At 42.7% G+C, this 17,896-nt stretch overlaps 1 long non-coding RNA gene across 1 annotated transcript; it reads left to right on the top strand.

Moving 5' to 3' along the window:
* Positions 1-2,102: 2,102 nt before the first annotated feature.
* On the top strand, positions 2,103-3,860 carry LOC136068819 (uncharacterized). Its single transcript, XR_010630144.1, has 3 exons — positions 2,103-2,264; positions 2,869-2,920; positions 3,377-3,860. It is a non-coding gene; the product is annotated as an uncharacterized LOC136068819 (long non-coding RNA).
* The last annotated feature ends 14,036 nt before the right edge of the window (positions 3,861-17,896 follow it).

Here is a 17,896-nt window from a genome sequence, read left to right as displayed (position 1 = left end):
ACGGCTCGCGATTTGGGCTTCAAACGAATAAGTTATGGCCTTTTTACGTTTGCTGATTTTGCTGATCCGCGATTTTCGATCAATCGAAAATTAGATTGGATCGATCGAACCAACCAGCTTGTAACTCATTTGTTTTTATCCTGAACTTGAAGTTTTTGTCTTGGGCTTCAATGTAGACCATTCTAAACTAATGAGACTTAGTTTTTGTCATGTTTTGTCGTGGTTTGCTAACATTACAAACTCAAAACCTAATAGTTAGCATCAAGGTCCTAGGACCTTCGAAATGTCTTTTTAATGCCTTGGAAGAAGATCATGGAACATTGACCTTAGAGGAGAGTCTAGATTTGTCTTATGGAAGGAGCTTCTATGAGTAAAAAGTTAGTGAATGAATTTTCAAGTATGAGTTCCTAGAAGAGCAAAGTAAGAAGAAATAAGGAAATGATCAGCCACCAACTTTTTAGGCAAAGGAGTCTGGCTCTGGTGCCTAGAAAAACAAAGGAAGAGAACAATAATTTGAAAGCCCTCCAAGAGTAATATAAAAAGGGAGAAACAAGGAAGGCAAGTGGGACATCATTTTACATAGAGGAGACCAAGAAATATATAAGAAGAGAGTTTTAAGCTTTAAGGTGAGTTCATTGAGCAAAGAGAGGCATTGTAAAAGGTCGTGTAGCAAAATATTCAAGAAGCCACTCAGATTCAAGGGACTCAAATTTCACAAGTTTTAGGAACCCAAGGGGGATTAGCCAAGCTTGTGATCTTTGAGACTTATTGGACCTTGTGGGATACTCTTGCAGGGTAGGACCAAATGTACTCTAACACTTGACTTACCAAATATAACTTTCTTGAAGCATTCATAATCATCATTGCTCATTTTTATGTTGTGTACTTGTTGTTTCTTCCTTTTACTCAGCCAATATAGATATATTTTATGGAGTTCATTTGCCTTGTGCACAAATTGGTTTGTATAATGGCCCAAATAGGCCGCGGTGAGCCAAGCCTAGTTCACCCAACATCAATCCAGCCTCTTTTTTAGCGACCCAAGGTCCCATCAGGACTAGGCCTGAGTCCAAGGTAACAATCTTCGTATGCTATCAACAAAAGATAGCATCAAACCAAGATAATAGTTCCATTAACGTCTGACAAGTTAAACAAGGGGCTTGAATGGTTGAATTTCCTTCGTGACTAATATCCCTGGCCTAGAATTAAAACTTCATAGCGTGATGAATAACATGATTCCCATTTTCCATGTTTATGGAAGATTCAAAGAGTAACATATGTTACATATATACCACAAACACTTTTTTACAATATTTTTCACTACAAATAAGTTGATAAGTTTTTATTGACTCCTATTTTGCTACATGATATCCTGAAATTTTTGTTACAACTGTGTGGTTCATTTGGACTCACAGAAACAAGACAAGGTTGAATGAGCAGACTTTGCCGAGCGGCAACATTAGTGCAGCAGCCAAAAAATTCCTCCTGGACTTTACCACTAGTTGTGTTGCTCCAACGCGACCAAAAATTGCAACGAAACAGACATGGGTGCCTCCTAAACCAGGTGAATTTAAGACGAACTTTGATGGCGCTATGTTCAATGAAAATGATGATGCAGGGATTGGGATTGTGGTCCGAGACTCACTTGGATAGGTTATTGTAGCTATGGCTAAAAAAATACAGAAACCACATTTGGTTGAGGTTTTGGAAATGATGGCAGCTAGACGTGCTATCAATTTTGTCCATGAAATTGGTTTGCATCAATCCCACTTCGAAGGCGATTCAGAGATTGGTATCAAGGCCCTTCACAATGGTGACATACTGTTATCATCCTTTGATCACCTAGTTTGGGATACTATTCTTCTAGCTGGCTCTTCAGGGAGTTTTTCCTTCTCTCATACTGTAAGGCAAGACGATGTTGTAGAACATATGTAACGTCCCGGTTAGTCACCAAAACAAAACAAAAAAAAAAAAAGAGTAAAGATCAGATTTTTTTTTTTTTTTTTTTAAGTTCCCACGTGCCCCACCTAACCCCACTACCCACCACTCATTTCAATCCAACTCACCCTCTCATGTCCAACCATATCTCTCATTTGTTCCTTTTTCTTTTCTTTTCTTTTCACTTCAATACACTCCTCTCTACTCTTATATCCTCTCTCACCGGTACTTCCACACCACCACCACCACCATTTTCACCATCATTTTTCCTGCAAGACAACCAGAAAAATCCTTAGAAACCCCTAAGCATCATCATCCCTTTATTTGAGGTAAAATTTTCTATTTTTTTTGGTGGGTTTAATATTTTGCTTGAGGTTATATTTTTATCTAAACTTTAATAATGATACCCATGTAATTTATGAGCATTAGAAGTGATATTTATGTGTTTTTATGTGTGGCTTTTGCATTGTTAGAATTATTTGATGAGTGGGTTTATGGTTTGTGCTAATGATGACTACTTAAGGTTTATGTATGGTGGAAAATTTAGAGGTTTTGGGTTATAACATGTAATGGTTGGTAAATCTAATTTTTCCATAGCCATTGGGTTTATTTGGAGTTAGCTGAAGTTTTAAATATCTTGTCTTTGAGGATATTTTGATTTTGCTTTTATGGGTCTCGTAATGATGTAGTGCAAATTTTATGGAAGCTAATCATGATGTTGAAGATGATATTAAATGGGCTAACTTTATAAATTGGGGTTTATGCCTTGTGAAGCAATTTGTTGAGAAACTTTGGAAGTGGAATATATTAGCATTGATGTGGTTAAATACTAGGCTTGCCTAATTAAGTACCCATTTGGCAATTCCTAAATTGTAGCTAGATACAATTTCAACCCCTACGCTTATTGTGATAGGTTTACTTGATATTGTTTAGGTTCTAGCTAATCTCCTTGGAGCTTGGAAAATTAGGCTTTTGCGGTTGTGAGGTAAGTAGCTTTTTAATGGGATTTTTGAAAAATAAACATGTTGCATAAATGATATTTTTGGGTTAGACACACTTTTGGAAACTACCAATGGAAATTATATTTTCCTAAAAACTATTGTGTCATAACCTTAATATATGTATGATTATATATGAAAATGCATCATATTTGGTATTGCATTTGGGGAAATGCATGAATTGTTGATATGGAAAAATGAGCATCTTTTATTTAATCTTTGATAGGAAAATCATGGATTTTATGGTATATTAGAAAATTTAAAGATGCATATCTTGTTTTGTTATGCAGGAAATTGATAGAAAATCTCTTGACAAGAATGAAGTTGAAAACCTTAAAAACTTTGTAGAAGTTAGATTATTTAAGGTTTTTCTGAAACTACCTAGATATAAATTGTGTTTCAAAGTAATGTAACATGTGAGCTTTATGTGGTTTTAACCTTAGGTCAGTGCCCTTTCACTTTGGATGACGTGTTCTTTACTGTTGCCCATGGGAGGAAGAGGTTCATTGATTGTGTGTAAGTGAGGCTGCTGCCCATGGGGCCAAGAGACCACATGCAAGAGAGATTCTGTTTGATGTGCTCTCTCTGTGCCCATGGGGGGGAGAGAAAAACCTTGAGGGTATGAGTGAGGCTGCTATCCATGGAGATAAGGGTTTGCATACCAGAGAGGATAATATCATGCCAGTTGTGAATGGGTGGATCCCCTGATCGGTTTATGTGGTAGTGTGGTATATTTGTGATAATTTACCTTATATTAGATATTATGGTTTTGGAAATTAATTGTTGGTGCTTACAGATTATAGTATATAGTTTCAAGGTATTTACTTTGAGAAACTTTGTGTTTCATTATTCAATCATTCTTGTCATATCATATTACTATAATTGAAAATAGAACTTACATTTCCCCCACCTCCATTAATTATGCTACTTACTGGGCTCTGTCTCATTCCCTTATTTTATAAATTTTTCAAAGTAGGCAACAATCTTTTGAGACAGTTTTTGGGTGCCTAACAGTAGTTAGACTAACTACTGATGTTGTGCAATTATTTATTCAGACCTTTATTCTTTTGTGGCCAATGGTCCTTGCAATTATTGCTTAGAACTCTGACTTATTTTGAGAGTATATTCAATGAAATTATTATGATAATTCTTGATGTTGGTACTTGATATGATTTATGTGAATTGGATTGTCAAAAAGAAAAAATTTACAGGTACTTTGAGACATCTTTCTCATGCTATGGACCCTTTGGAGTTTGGGGCGTGACAACATGCCTTAGCCCAGAGGGCGAGAATATATTTTCATCTTTTAGTTAGAATGGAGTACACTCCATCAGATATTGATTCTGTTATAGTTGTTGATTTTCCAGTTTCATAATAAAATGCGACGTATGGTCTTTTTCCTCCAAAAAAAAAAAAAAAAAAAATCACTTTATTGTCTATCACTTGTAAACTGTCAACCATGTAATTGTTCCTATAAAAAAAAAAAAAAAAAACTATGTAATTGTGAAAATTTATGTCAGGAAGATTTTTTTTTTCTTTTTAGAAACATGTTAGAAAGACTTAAATTGTGATAAAGTGTGACACCCAATTGGAGGATTGTATTGCGGAAACTTCATGCAAGACTGCAAGGGGGGCCTCTACTTTTATTGACTACTGCCGACGCTGAATAGTTAGTCTAGTGACACTTTATTGCTGCACCATTGATCGGGGCCATTGACATTATGCCTCTTTAGGTACCTATTGGGACCCAATATAGGTAATGCATTGCATAGGGGTGCTATTGCATTAAATGGTTGAGGGAAAAAATTGAAATTTTAAATTATTTTCTTAGCAATCTGTTTACCTTATTTATTTATTTATTATTTTATCTTCATTGATTAGATGCAATCCCATCTTTTCTTCATTAAAATTTTTGTTTTACATCTCAAGTCTTTAAAATTTGAGTACAACAGATGACTTGAATCCACATCTTCCTAAGGCTCAATTGCTGTCAAAACGTGTGGACCCTCGTTGGAACATTGAATTACGAAAACTTCTTGGAAGAGGGACTAAGATGTATGAACATGGGTACTGGAATAGGAATGACAGAAATTTTTGAAAAAGTAAGGCATGGATATAGCGGGACATGCCTATTAAATAATTATTAAATATATATTTTTTTTATATATTATTAAAAAAAATTATTTAATATTAAATATATATCAGATTAAGATTAATAATGGATAATAGATTAAATCCACAATGATTAGAGGATGTTTAGAAATTAGAATACAAACCAAGAATATAGATATTTGTTAATTTTCAAATGCACTATTACTATTCAAGGTATGAATGCTTTCTTTATTTTGTAAAAGAGTATTCAATTTCTTTTGTTCTTGTGTCCTAGCTGTGTCTTGTATAATTAAAAAAAAAAAAAAAAAAAACAGCTGAGACACATATATAGATGTGTCTCAGAAGCGTCTGATACAAATACAAAACAGATACAACATCTCAAATAAAGTATCCATATTTTATAGAAGAAGAATCTTTACATATATTGACTGCACCATTGATCGGGGCCATTGACATAAACGTCGCTTTTGGGATTTGGTAGATATTGCATTGCATGAGGGTGAAATAATGAAATTGCATCAAACTGACTAACAAAAAAGGTCAAAATTTTAAATTGGGATGATAATGATAAGATTCCATTGATAGGCCAAATTCTGTCTCCAAAGTAGGATCTGCCGTTCAATTTATATATATTATTAAAAAAAAATGGCTTGATTTATCTCAAATACTTTTTTAAAAAGAATTTTCTTTTACTTTAATGAGAAACTTCCACATCATTCACTAACTAAATAAAATGTGGAGATTAAAACCCATTACCACTTGCTATTGTATATTTAAAACAAAATGACATGTTCAATTAAAAAAGTTCTAGAGGTAAGCCAAACCCTATAGAAAATGTATTTTGCAAAGTACACCATTGAAGTTTAGGGTTGCTTGGATTTTACACCTGAAGTTTGGTTTCGTTAACAAAAACACATCATTGATTAGTTTTAGCTGTTAAGTAACACGTCATTGTGCTGATAAATTTTTTTTTTTTTGGTTGCCAAATCAACCCTCAAACGATATTGTTTCACTTAAAACATAAAGAATAGCCGGCATCTCCAAAACAACATCGTTTCACCCAAAAATCAAAACACAAATTCCAAGTTTCTTATGACACTGTTTCATTGAAATGGAAAACACAACTTACAAATCAAAACCCATGACACCGTGTCACCCAAATTGAACCTATTCCCAAATCCCTAACCCACGAACCCCAGAACCTGATAACATACCTGAATGGTGCGTCTCCCCTGGGAACATCTGGATAGCAGGCCCAAATTGCACAAATGGGCCATGGTTGCTAACTCCCTCATTAGAAGCTGGGCTCAAGGGCCGCTAGATTAGCCGGGCATGAATCAAGGGGGTAAGGTACGGTCCCGTGGGGCCCAAAGTACATTTGAGCCTAAAGTTCTGACGCAGCAGAGCTACCCATGGCCTCAGTCTAGGCCCACATGAATGACAGGCTCATGTGTTTTCACTTGATCCTTACTCGGGGGACTTTATCAAGCAATGAAACAGGAATAGTGTCCGAGCATATTTTCATTTACATACTCGGAAGCACCCAGAAGCACCGCCGTCGGGCATGCTTTCTGGAGTGGGAATCAAGTCCCAAGGCCATTTTCACCATATCCCACTCCCACCTAACCTCCCACTTATGATTGATAACATTGGACTGCCTGTTGCACTAAACCTAAAGCTAATCATAGCCTCTCCACCAAATTCGAGCTATAAATACGAGGAACACAGGAACGTAAGGAGGTGGTTGAAGGTTCACGAAGAGAGAGATAATAAGAGTGAGAGAAGCAAGAGAGAGGGAGAGGGAGGATAAAGAGAAGAGTGATTCAAGCAGTGGAAAGGGGAAAAGTGATCTCATTGAGTCTCAATACTAAGAACGACCCAGTGTAGGAAATCCAAGTCCACTATACAAATAAGTTGTCGGCCCAAGTGATTCCCAGCCCAGTGGTCTTGCTTACGGTGCGCATAATTGGCGCCGTCTGTGGGAATCTCCTACAAAGCCGTGGTTCCGCCAAGACTCACACGAGAGAATGTCAAGGAGACATTCTGGGAGTGATGCTGAAAATGGTTCAATGGGATCTTCTCGAGGATCCTCCTGGCGAGAACGGAGGCAGAAAAGGCGCGAAGATAGGGATCCCGAACGGGAGGAAGAGAGGTCTGGCCTCGGCGAAGGGTCGTTCCAAACTCAATGAACGGTATCCATAGCTTTTGGGCACAGACAACACAATGAAAGAGACGAAAAGCTTGAACTGTTGCGCAGGTTGGTGAGAGATCTGGAGTTGGAAGCAGAGAATTGACATCGTAGAAGGGACTAAGACAACCGAGAAAGAAGGTCCAATATTGGGGAGAATCATCAAGAGACGGGATCCAATCAATCTAGATCCAATCACTGCCGAGAACGATCCCATTCACGGGAATCTTGTAGGCAAAGGGAACGTTCGCATTCGTAGGAGTCCCATCACCGCCGAGACCGTTCGCGGTCACGGGGGTATGCAGACCGAGGCTCGGATTCCCTAGAAGAGCATCGGCCCCATAATGCGGCCGTGGATACAATGAGTCGTGCGCTACAAAGAGCTGCAAGGTCACCGTTTTTGGTTGGCATCGAGCAGGCCCCAATGCCAAACAGGTTCGTGCGACCCCCATTCAACTCTTACGACGAGAAAACTGACCCAATAGAGCACGTCAGTCACTATATCCAGATGATGTCCCTGTATACCCACAATGACACACTGATGTGTAAGATTTTTCCCTCGAGTCTTGGCCCTACCGCTTTGAGATGGTTTAATGGGTTACGGAAGGGCTCCCCATTCACAACTTCGCCGAGTTGATACAGGAGTTCGGGGTACGGTTTGTAACTGGCAGCCGGGTGCCACAATCGGTAGATGCGTTGCTGTCAATGAAAATGAGGGTGGGGCAAACCCTTCGTAGCTATGCTAGCTGGTATTGGGAGCTTTACAACTAGATTAGCGGAGGGAACAAAAAGATTGCTGCAAGCACTTTCAGAATAGGGTTGCCCGAGGACTCCGGGCTAAGGGAATCGTTGACTAAGAAACCCCCCGAGGACATGAGACAGCTGATGAGGCACATCGAAGAATACAAACGGCTGGAAGACGACCGGCTGCAAAGCAAAGGAAAAGCGCCCGCAATAAACTATCCTCGGCAGAACATCTACTCGCTTAGGATCCGGGGAAATTTGAGGATTCAGGAACCAGAAGCACAGGTAGGGGAGGTGAATCTGACATTTAAGGAGCCAGTGCATAGGATTGTTGACAAGATTAAGCACGAACCATACTTCAAGTGGCTGAACAAGATAGGTGGCGACCCGTGTAGGAGGAATCAGAATTTGTATTGAACTTACCATAAGGATAAGGGCCATACAACCGAGCAATGCCGAGTGTTGAGGGATCATCTCCAGCAACTGGCTAAGGCTAGGCATTTAAAGGAGTTTGCGACGGATGCCGGGGACCGAGGAACAGGGCAGGGCGCCCCACAGAGAGGGAATCCTTTCCACCCCCTCTTGGGATAATCGAGGTTATCCACGTTGCCTTGAGGGGCCTCACTGCGGCAAGGGGGAAAGAGGTGTTAACCGTTGTATCAGTGGAAGGAAGCTCGGGCATGCCGCCGCCCACAAAAAAGATAAAACTCACCCGAGAGCCGATCGCTTTCGACAATAGTGATTTGGAAGGAACGATTTAGCCGCACAACGATGCATTGATAGTCACGGCCTGGGTAGGCGGCTTCGTTGTGAAGAGAATAATGATTGATCAGTTGGTGGATGCCACGTATGGGCACCCGAGGATGAGCTTTTTGGATGTTTTTCAAGGGTATCACCAGATCGCCCTAGCGCTCGAGGATCAAGAGAAAACGACATTCATTTTCCCGGAGGCCAATTATCATTACACGGTGATGCCCTTCAGACTAATGAACGTCGGGGCCATATACCAACGAATGATGACAAGAATGTTCCGAGACAAGATAGGGCGTACAGTTGAAGTGTACATCGACGACATGGTGGTGAAGAGCAAGCAGGTAGCACAGCATATGGAGGACCTTCAGGGGGTTTTCGAGTTTCTCCGACAGCACAAGTTGCATCTTAACGCGGAAAAGTGCGCGTTCGGCGTGGGGGCCAGAAAATTCCTGGGGTACCTGATCACTAGGCGAGGAATGGAGGTCAACCCTGACCAAATTGAAGCTATCAAAAGACTAAAGCCATCAAGAAATCCGAAAGAAGTGCAAGTGTTAACCGGGATGCTAGCCGCCCTTAATCGGTTTATCTCCAAATTCGTAGATCGCTGCCGACCATTCTACCAACTTCTGAAGAAATGGATTGGATTTCAATGGGATGAAGAATGTGACAAAGCTTTTGTGGATCTGAAGGATTATTTAGTGCGGGCACCCGTGCTTGCGGCACTAGAACCAGGTGAGGATTTATTCATGTACCTGGCAGTGTCTGAGCATGTCGTGAGTGTTGTGCTACTGAGGGACCAAGGAATCCAGCAACCCGTGTATTACATCAACAAGACTCTATTTGATGCCGAGACAAGATACTTACATCTGGAGAAGCTTGTATTGGCCCTAATACACGCCACCAGAAAGCTGCCACACTATTTTCAGGCTCATACGGTATATGTCTTAACCGAATATCCCTTGCAGTCACTATTGAAGAGGTCAGACTTCACGGGCCGAATAGCAAAATGGGGAACTCGACTTGGTTCTTTTGGCATATGGTACAGACCCCGAAGCTCGATGAAGGGCCAGATCATCGCCGAGTTTTCGCTGAAGGGGAATGGGGAGATAGTTTGCCATTTGGAGGTTCGCCCGTGGAAAGTATTTGTGGACAGTGAGTCGAGTTCCACGAGGGCCAGTGCAGGGGTTGTCATGATCACCCTAGAAGGAATACGGTTAGAGCACTCATTGAGGTTGGGTATCAAAGCGTCCAACAACGAGGCAGAATATGAAGCCTTTTTGGTTGGACTGAGGACAGTTTCAAGTTTAGGTGCTCAGGAAGTGGAGGTGTATTTAGATTCGCATCTAGTGGTTAATCAGGTGCAGGGCAGTTTTGAAGCCTGAGATCTCCGGATGAAAGGATACCTGGAATAGGTGAAGCATGCTATAACTGGCTTCCGTACGGTAAAGGTTTTCCAAGTGGCTTGAACGCAAAACAGACACGTCGACTCCCTCGCCACGCTGGTATCATCAGTAGCCGAAGAGATACCCGGCTAATTAAAGTCGAGCTTGTTTCAGAACCAAGCGTCAGGGTATTGAGTGATTTGGGAGCTGCAGGGATTGATGTCACAGCAATCACAACCCTTGGGCCGTGCTGGATGGACCCCATCGTCGACTTCCTGGTAAAGGACTGACTCCCGTGTGACGAAAAGGAGGGCAACAAGATCCGTAGAATGGCTCTTCGGTATTGGCTATCAGAAGACTGGACTTTGTATCGGAGGTCCTTCGGAGAGCCATAACTTTTGTGTTTACACCCAGAGAAGGTGGGCGAGCTCTTGGCTGAGCTCCATGATGGAGTGTGCGGTAGCTAGTAGGGGGACGTTCATTGGCGCACCGGGCAATGACTCAAGGGTTTTGGTGGCCTTAAATGCAAAAGGATGCTGCCGAGTATGTACTGAAGTGTGAACAGTGTTAGAAGCATGCCCCTCTAATCCATCAGCCCGCAGGCCATTTGAACCCGATCAGCTATCCCTGGCCTTTTGCACAGTGGGGGTTGGATATCATCGGCCCATTCCCCCGATCAATGGGTAATCAAAGATTTGTTCTGGTGGTTGTCGACTATTTTACCAAATGGGCGGAGGCGAAAGGTTTGGCCAATATACAGGACGTGGATGTAAAGAAATTCGTGTGGAAGTATATAATCACAAGGTTTGGGGTGCCGAACTCTCTTATATCAGACAATGGGCTATAATTCGACAGCCGGGCCTTCCGTGAATTCTGTGGTGATCTCAGCATCAAAAACAGGTACTCAACTCCAGCATATCCCCAGAATAATGGTCAGGCTGAGGCTGTAAATAAAGTAATTATGAATGGGCTGAAGAAAAAGCTAGAGGGTGCGAAGGGAAACTGGGCCGAGAAGCTGTCGAAAGTCTTGTGGGCATACCAGACAACTCCCAGAAGGTCCACCGGGGAGACCTTGTTCTCTTTCACGTACGGAGCGGAAGCTGTGATACCTACTGAGGTGAGTCTGTGCAGTGCACGAATCGCGGGATTCGATCCCGCCCAAAACGATGAGATGATAGTGGGATGCTTGGACAAGTTGGAAGAATGCCGTGAAATGGTGAGTATACGGCTTGCGGAGTATCAGCAGAAGCTCACCCTGAGATACAGCCGAGATGTAAGAATGAGGGAGTTTATCGCCGGGGATTTGGTTCTGAGAAGAGCCATGGGGAACATGCGAGATACGAATGCCGGGAAGCTGGCGTAGACATGGGAAGGGCCCTACAGGGTCACTGTTGTTGCGAGTGTGGGCGTGGGGGCGTACTACTTGGAGGACCTAGACGAGAGGCCATTACCTCGGCCCTGGAACGTCCATAACCTTAAGAGATTCTATCACTGATGGGCGGTGCCGTAAATTATGAATTGAATGTAATATTGTACAAGTTTGCTAATGAAGGTAATGGCGTTTATCCTGGCAAACTATTTCTATTTTGTTGTCGCATCTCTGTTTAACTTCTATTTTCAAGCATAAAAGAACCTTAAGTCACGAGTCTTACTAAGGACAAAAACCTACTTCTTGGTTCGATCCTCATCACTAAGCAGGTGGAAACCTTCTAAATTATCCGAATGATAGAAACCTACTTCTCAGTTCGATCCCCATCACCGAGCAGGTGGAAACCTTCTAAATTATCCAAAGGGCGGAAACCTACTTCTCGGTTCGATCCTCGGTTCGATCCCCATCACCGAGCAGGTGGAAACCTTCTAAATTATCCAAAGGACAGAAACCTGTTTCGGTTCGATCCCCATCACCAAGCAGGTGGAAACCTTCTAAATTATCCAAAGAGCAGAAACTTGCTTCTCGGTTCGATCAGTATCACCGAGCATGTGTAAACCTTAAAGGTTACTCTGAGGACAGAAACCTGCTTCTTGGTTCGATCTCCATCACTGAGCAGGTGGAAACCTTCTAAATTAGCCTAAGGGCAAAAACCTGCTTCTCGATTCGATTAGTATCACCGAGCATGTGTAAACCTTAAAGATTACTCTAAGGACAAAAACCTGCTTCTCGGTTCGATCCCCATCACCGAGCAGGTGGAAACCTTCTAAATTAGCCTAAGGGCAAAAACCTGCTTCTCGGTTCGATCTGTATCACCGAGCAGGTGTAAACCTTAAAGGTTACTTTAAGGACAGAAACATGCTTCTCGGTTCAATCCCCATCACCGAGCAGGTGGAAACCTTCTAAATTAGCCTAAAGGCAAAAACTTGCTTCTCGATTCGATCAGTATCACCGAGCATGTGTAAACCTTAAAGGTTACTCTAAGGACAGAAACTTGATTCTCGGTTCGATCCCCATCACTGAGCAGGTGGAAACGTTCTAAATTAGCCTAAGGGAAAAAACCTGCTTCTCGGTTTGATCTGTATCACCAAGTCGGTGTAAACCTTAAAGGTTACTCTAAGGACAGAAACATGCTTCTCGGTTCGATCCCCATCACCGAGTAGGTGGAAACCTTAAAAACTATTCTAACAGAAACTTGTCCCTGGCCCGACCTTAGCCTGAATTTCCTGAGGACAGAAACCTATCCCCGGGTCGATATCCATCACCGAGCAAGAAGAAACCTTAGCCTGAAAACAACCTGAAGACGGAAACCTTCCCTCGGTTCAATCTTCATCGACGGGCAGGTGACAACCTTACTTTAAATTCCCCAAAGGCAAGCAAAAACAATCACATCAATAAAATAGCAAGTCATGGAATGCTTGGTTCTCATAGCCGAATGATAAAACATTTCAAAACAAATAAAGGATGGACAACCAAATAATAAAATATTTGTCCTCGTTGCCATAACCCAATAACTTCGGGGAGGATAAACTTAGTGTCAATCATAAACCGAAATTAAATTGTTTGGTCACCATAACTCGATGACAATGTAGGTAAAAGGAAATAGAAAAATAAAAGATGTTTGATCACCACAACCCGGTGACTAGGCAATACTGAAGAAATAAAAGATCAGCGTAAAAGAAAAATAGAGGTTGCGAGTATTAAGTGGTTGGGTTGGTTTGGAAAAGCTCGACTATGTCTTCCGAGATTTGTCCCATGGCATCCTCTGTGGTTGGCCTTTGGTTTTCAGCATGTCCTGGGGCATTGAGATCACTCGTGGCCTCCATATCGGGATTCTCAACATGAGTATCAATGGCTTCCACCAAGGCCCTCATATTGGGGGTATCCTTGTCATCGGCAGCCTCAACCTGACTTTGGACCGGGAGAGCAACAGCGGGGCGGGGGATCTTTTTTGGATTCCACAACTGCGAGTCCTTAGGAATCCCCACTGCTTGAAGAGCAGCTAACCAACCTTCCTCAAACCCTTGAGCCCGAGCTTGAATTATGACGAATTCCACGGAGTTCTCTGCATCTGCGAACCCCTCATTATACCATTTTGTCTCACAGGTGTCTAAGGCAGCCTTAAGTTCAGCAATTTCTTTGTCACGAACCAAGTTCAGGCTCTCGGGAATCGCCAATTTTAGTTCGGCCTCCCCTAACTTGCTCTCTGTCTTGGCCAACCTTTGTTCTGCTAATTACTGCGCACTCTTCCCGGATTGTATCTTCTGCTCAGCCACCTCAACCTCCTTAACCTTATCCCGGGCCGTGTCAATAGCGACTTCCTTCAGAGCCTTCTCCCTCTCGGCGTCTTCAGCAAGCTCGCATGCCCTCTCGCCAAGTATATAGGTAAGTTGCGCGGCCTAACATAACCAAGTCCAAGTTAGGAAAACATGTGAGGAGGAAAGAGAGGAACTTATCATAAACAAGATAAACAAGAAGCGAAGTAAAGAAAGCTCACCGCGATGGAATGCCACTACAATCGCTGAATAATGGAGACCTTGGAGCCTTCGGACCAAAAATGTACTTCCTCAGGCAGAAGTAACCCGCTCACCAAGCTTTCTGCCACCCTTCCCCCCTCGCCTTGCGCCCACATCTTCACGCTCGCACTGGCCGGCAATGGCGCACCACCTAGCATAAAAGTTGGCTGCTAGTTGGGCACTCCCCGCGAAAAGGACGCAACCTCAAAGCCGCCGGGAGCTGCAGGTTGTGTGCCACTTACCGGCTCCCGAATTACAATCCCTCTAGAGGGGCGGGGAAAAGTCTTGGCTAGCGCCTCGCTGGTGGTTCTGGTCGGGTGATCGTCCACACGCTGTTTCTTCTTTTGTCGGCTAGAAGGAGGAGGAGTAGGAGAAGTACGGTCTGTTGGACGAGATTGCTGCTGCTGAGCTGAAGGCCGTGGGCCAGATAGGAACCGGTCGATGGTTAACTTCTTTCTAGTAACCATTTCTTCTTCTTCTTCAACTAATACTTGCTCGGCATCTTGTTCTTGGGCCTCTTCTACTTGGGCTTCGACGGGAGCGTGTGCCAATTCCCGCAAATCTCGAGAAACACGTTCTGTTGATTCGTCTCTAATAGGGACACGATCTTCCGCGGTTAAATAATTGGGACCTTGATCTCGGGCTTCCTCGATAGTCAGATTAGGAGGGAGAAAGTTAGCATGACACGCGTCAATGTAAGATAATAACAGGCTGTCAACTGTGAGGGCTTGGCTAAAGGACTACCAAGTCTTGTACATGGGGGTGCAACCGAGTATCAGATGGGAAGCCCGGAGTTACCCGTCAGTGTGTACAAAAACTTCGGACCTAAGTATGAAGTTTAGAACCCTGACATGTACAACTCTAATGTCAGGGGTGAATAATTTACCTTTTGCAAATGGAGATACAGTAAGTTAATATTCGGACAGTTACAATAGCCATAATAAAAAATAATAAAAATAAAAATAAAAATAAAAAAAGAAGAAATTTTTTTAATAAATTAAAGAGCAGTACGAACCCACTTCGTGCCGCGAGAGAGGACAGGGGATTTCACCGGCAAACCAGTTGCCGCGCACCAGGATGAACTCCCCGGCTATTGGATTCGGGTAGGCATGAAATAAGCCGTACCCTCATATCCCTAGTCTTTAAGTAGTAATTAGTACTCTTATTCCCACATAGGCTATACATGTCGTTTATGTCGTGGTGGTCTAGTTGTAAACCGAACACCTGGTTTAACCTACTAACGCAACTAACCACCCAACAAAAATTGGGAGGAAGTTGCTCGGGGCACAGCCCATAGTATTTAAGGGTGCTGAGTAGAAGCGGGTCCATGGGAAACCTGACCCTACCCTCCAGGATTGACATTAAAGGGAAGAAAGCAGTATTGCCCCCTCTGTGGAGAGCAAATTCACTCTCGTGGCAATACACCAATTCCACATCATTGGGGATACAGAACCTCTGCCTAAATGTGGCCAAAGACGCCCCAGTATTCAACAGGTAAGTGTAACCCATCTTAAAAACTCTAAATGTGAAGGAGGAAATTTAAAGGAAGAGACTGAAGTAATGTAAGGAACTAGAGAACTTACTTTGGGCTAAAGGGAAGGGAAAGGCTTTGGGTTGATCAAACAGTGCGTAGATGGATGCACGGTAGAAGAGAAATTTCAGAAGAGTAGAGTTAAAAAGTGGAAAAATGATTCAGAATGGGGGATTTATAGGTGCCAAAAGGGAGAATAAATGCCACCCATTAAATGAGACTGAGAAACGCTACGAGTCCCATCACAGTTGTCACACGCGCATCGCCTCGGTTCGCGAACCGTTAGGTAATGATGACGGTAGAACCAACCATCAGGCACAATGCGCCTTTTTGGGAGCGCATTAATTGGTCTCTCAAGTTCCCACGCATATAGATCAGTTTTGCCGGATAAAAACTGGGCCTGAGGCTCCTTGATTCGTCCTTGGTCGCCGTGCACGAATCAAGGGGGGACTAATGTATGGTGCGTCTCCCCTGGGAACATCTAGACAGTAGGCCCAAACTGCGCAAATGGGCCAATGGTTGCTAACTTCCTCATCAGAAGCTGGGCTCAAGGGCCTCTAGATTAGCCGGGCATGAATCAAGGGGGTAAGGTATGGTCTCGTGGGGCACAAAGTACATTTAAGCCTAAAGTTCCGACGCAACAGAGCTAGCCATGGCCTCGATCTAGGCCCATATGAACGGCAAACTCGTGTTTTCACTTGATCCTTACTCGGGGGACTTTACCGAGCAATGAATTAGGAATAGCGTCCGAGCATATTGTCATTTGCATACTCGGAAGCACCTAGAAGCACCACCACTAGGCATGCTTTCTGGAGTGGGAATCAAGTCCCAAGGCCATTTTCACCATATCCTACTCCCGCCTAACCTCCCACTTATGATTGATAACATTGGATTACCTGTTGCACTAAACCTAAAGATAATCATAGCCTCTCCACCAAATTCGAGCTATAAATATGAGGAACATAGGAACGTAAGGAGGTTGTTGAAGGTTCACGAAGAGAGAGATAATAAGAGTGAGAGAAGCAAGAGAGAGAGAGAGAGGGAGAGGGAGGATAAAGAGAAGAGTGATTCAAGCAGTGGAAAGGAGAAAAGTGATCTCATTGAGTCTCAGTGCTGAGAACGACCCAGTGTAGGAAATCCAAGCCCACTATACAAATAAGTTGTCGCTCAAGTGAGTCCCAACCCATTGGTCTAGCTTCTGGTGCGCACAATACCCTATGAACCCACTAACGATTTCATACCAAATCCACTCTAGAGCATTCAGCCCTTATCCTGGAGGTTGAAGTCATTCAACAAGTGGTTCTCTATATATATAAAACATGGTGTAATGCACATGCAAGAAAAGTCAAATATTGACTGAAGCACAGAGAAATTCTCTCAATGCTCCATCAAACATTCATGCCCCCATTAAACATAATGATATCCCAATGGGCATCTAATTCGCCTTAAAAATTTGGAAAACGAAATTCCCTTTCCACCAACTCTTTTTTACATCATAAAAAGACTGCACAGTTTGATGTTTTAATAACAATTAATCTAATCCTTAAAATAAACACTCGTCAAGAACTGGATCCATACACTCATCCAAGGCTCTTTGTAGGCTATTTACAATATCAATCATTGAGGGGCAATCTCGACCTTTTAGACTTACACTAGCCATTGCTAGGGACCCAACATGTGCAACTGCCTTTCTTTCAAATGGGGTAGGTGATGGTACATTTGGGTCCAAAACCTTGTGAATTTCATCTTGGGCAATGTATGCACTAAGAAATCAACTACATTCCGTGGCAGCCCTTTTTCATTTTTATGAATCGCCTTGTACCCGGACAACATTTCTAGCAATACTACTTCAAAGCTGTATACATCACTTTTGGTTCTCAACTGTTGATGCCATATGTACTCGGGGTCAATATAACCTGGGGTGCCCACTACTCTCAAATCTGACCATTGGTGTGACTTGTCATCCATGGGGGCCTTCACAGATAGGCTGAAATCAGACTGCGTGGTAGTCAAAGTGGCATATAGTAATATGTTAGCCGACTTGATATCACTGTGTATGATTGGTGGTACTACATATACGTGTAGATACTCAATGCCTCTAGCTGCGTCTAGTGCCACTTTAATCCGGGTAGCCCATGACATTAGAGGGGTACTTTGAAGCTTGTGAAGATGGTCACGAAGGGTACCATTTTCCATGTAATCATAGACCATTACACGCACGTTGCTATCATCACAAAATCCCAATAAGTGAACAACATTCTTGTGATTGAGGCTATACAATGCTTCCAATTCAATTAGGAAAGCATTT

The sequence above is a fragment of the Quercus suber genome, unplaced genomic scaffold (assembly GCF_002906115.3).
Source record: "Quercus suber isolate HL8 unplaced genomic scaffold, Cork oak 2.0 scaffold_136, whole genome shotgun sequence".
Classification (NCBI taxonomy): Eukaryota; Viridiplantae; Streptophyta; class Magnoliopsida; order Fagales; family Fagaceae; genus Quercus; species Quercus suber.
This window is presented reverse-complemented; position numbering and strand designations above follow the sequence as displayed.